The 3,794-nt window shown below is 45.8% G+C and overlaps 1 long non-coding RNA gene across 1 annotated transcript; it reads left to right on the forward strand.

The window, feature by feature from the left end:
* The first annotated feature begins 306 nt into the window (after positions 1 to 306).
* LOC125444908 lies at positions 307 to 1,609 on the forward strand. Its single transcript, XR_007246253.1, has 2 exons — positions 307 to 552; positions 675 to 1,609. It is a non-coding gene; the product is annotated as an uncharacterized LOC125444908 (long non-coding RNA).
* The last annotated feature ends 2,185 nt before the right edge of the window (positions 1,610 to 3,794 follow it).

Below are 3,794 nucleotides of genomic sequence, written 5' to 3' on the forward strand. Positions count from 1 at the left end.
GACCCACCCATGTCACCATGGACATAGGCAAGGCCTAGGGTGTCCACCTCCCCCCCCCCAGACTCCTCCTGCTGGCTGGGCTCCCGGCAGCCTGCAGTCTCTTCTGACCTCCCCTCCGGGCAGGCCAGAAGAGACTGCAATCCTGGCCTCGGAGACCTTCTTTTATAAGCACTGGGGCCTGGGGTGGGGCTTGGGGAGCAGGAAGGGGTGGGACTTCCTGCTCCCCAAGCCCCACCCCCAGCCTCAGTGCTTATAAAAGCAGGTCTCTGAGGCTGGGAATGCAGTCTCTTCTGGCCTCCCTGGAGGGGAGGTCAGAAGAGACTGCAGGCTGCCGGGAGCCCAGCCAGCAGGGGGGGAAGGAAGGGAGGAGGAGTCCAGGCCGAGGTTGAGGGCCCTTGGAGGCAGCAGGACTTCCTGCTGCCTCATCAGTCTTGCGGGCTTTGGACAGGGCAAGGCATGCGAAAACGATGAGACAGCAGGACTTCCTGGTCACGTGGGGGGCCAATTTTGTGCCCCCCACATGACCAGAAGAGTGGTGCCCAGGGACAAAGGGTGCCCAGGGACTTCCTAGGGACCCTTTGTCCCTAGGTAGATACACCATTGTATCTACCTTTGTAACTACCTTTGTCCCTAGGTAGATACACCATTGTATGTACAATGGTGTATCTACCTAGGGACCCTTTGTCCCTAGGTAGATACACCATTGGTCATGGGGGTGTACCCAGTGGTACACCACTTCAGCAGAACTGGTTGTTAAAATGGTGCTTGTAAACAACCAGTTGTTAAAATTATTTGAATCCCACCACTGGAACCGGTTGTTAAATTAGTTGAATCCCACCACTGGATGCACCCCTTCTCTCATGGAATCCAAAAAGAGGGCAGATCCATCCACGTAGTATATTATACATGTGGCAAACCACTTTTGTGTGGGGACTCTCTTGGTCTTACAGTAACCACCAGGCTTTTTGTGTGCAATTAGTGCCGCCAGTTTCTACTTAATATGTTAATTTTAATTGCTGTGACTTTTACTGCTCTTAATCACTTTTTCTTTGTATAATTATCCTTGCTGTACATTGAGCCGTTCTGGGAAAAGCTATTTATAAACACTGCAAATAAATGATGATTTTTTAAATTTCCACTTTCCCTACCTGGGCCTTCAGGAAAATCCAACTCCATGCATCTCGAGATGATCCACATAAGCAAGTTGCGCTAGATTTTATAGTGAGATAAGGAGAATCATCACACACACACAAAAGGAGTTTCTCAGGTTCCATGAGTTTTCCTCTGTCAATGAGAATGGAGGTATCACTGGGGGCTTTTTTGCATAAAAAGAACTTTGATACAAGTTGAGGATTTAACAAAAAGATCTCAAATTTTCTTTAATAGCCATAGATGCTTCCTGGACAGGAAAAGCCAGGGTGGGGTATGTGTGTGTCGTATGTGTCGGAGAGAGAAACAATGTTTTTTTGAATTTGGAACCAGCAGAAAGAATTTCTAGCTGAATTTAACTAAAACTGGAGATTGTTCTGCCGGCAAAAGGAAGTGCTTGTTTGCCTCCATGTATGTTCCGCTTGTATATTTGTAAATAAAGCAATTATGATGAAAGACACCAAAAGTCTCCAGGAATCTTTCTGTGATGGAATAGTACTGTAAAACTAGCAAAATCACACCTACATGTTAAAATCGACCTTTGATCTCAAGACCTCCGGATGGAGAAATAAAAAGGCCATGAAAATTTACCCAGGACAGGAAGCTGCCCAAATAAGGCACTGCAAAAAGCTTTGTGGACCGCATGGCAAAGGGGAAAGTTTTCTTGTAGACTAAGAACAAGGACCAATGTGACTCTATCATGGGCTAAGCTAAGAAAAGCATTTCTGGGCTGGATGTCCTGCCCATAAGAATGCATTCAGCTGAGCAATCTCTGTAACTGCATTTTATTTTATTACTTTCATTCAAAGGAAACTAAAACAAGGTGGTTCTGCTCCTGAAATTCCTCACCACCTGTGGAAGTGAGAAGCTCACCGTCTTCTCTTGGCCAAAGAGTAAGAAGCTCAATGCTCCCTCCCAGAGGAATTTCCTTTGGCAAAGAGAGTATTTCAGTCTTACAGTGACTTTGTAAATGTAAGAAAACAATGAACTTGGGATGTTCTGCATAAAATGTGACCCTATAAACATAAAGGTATAGTTCTGACCTGGCTTCAGTGGTCCCAATGAGGTGCAACAGCGAGAGAGTTGGACTTGGGTCCCCAACATGGTACCCATGGGCGGCATGGCCCCTACTAACATCTTTTTTGATGCTGCCAAATATTTCCAGGACGTGGATAGGGCCAGGTGGGACTTTTGCCCAGCAAGGATTCTGGTTGACTACTGGAGATTTGATTGGCTGTGCAGACTTTTAAAAAATGTTGCTTTGGCACCACAGCACAAGGATCTGCACTGTGTTACTGAAGGTAAGCTGTGACAATCATTTTGTGGCTGGCTCCACCTCCTGGGGTAGCCATTTTGATGCTGTACCCACCAACCTGTGTCAGAATTCCCAATGTGTCCGCATACTGAAAAAGGATTTTTTTGGCTATTCATGTAGTTTTTAATGTTAAGATGACTGGTTCACTGCAGAGTTTTGTAGTGTATTGCTTTGTTGTAGTGTGTAGTTGTTAAAAAATCAATAAAAATCACTATTTTAAAAAGTTGGAGATCCCTGGACTAGAGCAACATGGGCTGGGCCATGGAGACACTTGAGTGACCCTGGTGGATTCTTCACAGGCCAACTATAATGGGTGTAGGACATTATATATGAAGGGCAATAGGTTTATTTATAATATATAATCCTGTCAAGCAGAGTAATGAGCAGAAATGTGGATTGTGCGGCACGTTAAATTAGAATAGTTGTCTCCCCAAAGACTAGCCGTTTTACCTCAGAAGTTCATAAACATGAAGAGAACTTTACTTTAACTAAGAGAGAAAACATATACAGTATATACCAGACATCTGCAACCTGCGGCTCTCCAGATGTTCATGGACTACAAATCCCATCAGCCCCTGCCAGTATGGCCAAAGTATCACATAAATATGGTCATTCATGGCTCATCATTTGTTACAGTTTGGTTGTGATAGTAAGCATTTTGCAGTATCTCTACTCAGAGCACTTTTACATAGCATTGGTTAGCAGTACACAGAGCAAACTCTGGGGCTTTCCCCACTGACAGAGTTGAACTGGTTTCTACCTAGGTTCGCCTCAGTGAATCCCCACTGCCACCGAGTTCAACATTGTTTTGTCTCAGTTCCCCCCCCTCAGAACTGCAACATCCTTGTTGCAGTTATGAACTACACTTTTCTGCCGGAACAAGGTCGATACTGCTTCGAAGTGGGGAAGCATTGAAACGACACCTCATCTGTTCAACCAATCACGAGTAGTTTTTGTGGCATGCGCAGAATGGGAGAGTCGTGGCGGGCAGAAAGCGCATGTAACTGTAAACTGTAAAAACTGTTAAAAAAAGAACGCTCCCGTTTCCCGCCGTAACACAAGCTCCAATCACAATCGAGGAGCGAAACAAGCACCAAGATGATCCTGCCCACTTAGAGCGGTTCCAGGGATAACTCAGTTGCTAATGAGGGACAGCCTGGGTCATGCGCCCTCCACTGAAGGGAACCGAGTCGACCTTAGCTCCCTTCTGTAGTGGGGAAAGCCCTGAGGTCAGTCGGGGAACAACAGAATACTACCAACGGATTTTAACTGTCACCTTTAGAATGTTCGTGCAGCTTCCCAGAATTCCTTGCTGCTTGTGCTGCTGCCG

This window comes from Sphaerodactylus townsendi, linkage group LG15 (assembly GCF_021028975.2).
Source record: "Sphaerodactylus townsendi isolate TG3544 linkage group LG15, MPM_Stown_v2.3, whole genome shotgun sequence".
Taxonomy (NCBI): domain Eukaryota; kingdom Metazoa; phylum Chordata; class Lepidosauria; order Squamata; family Sphaerodactylidae; genus Sphaerodactylus; species Sphaerodactylus townsendi.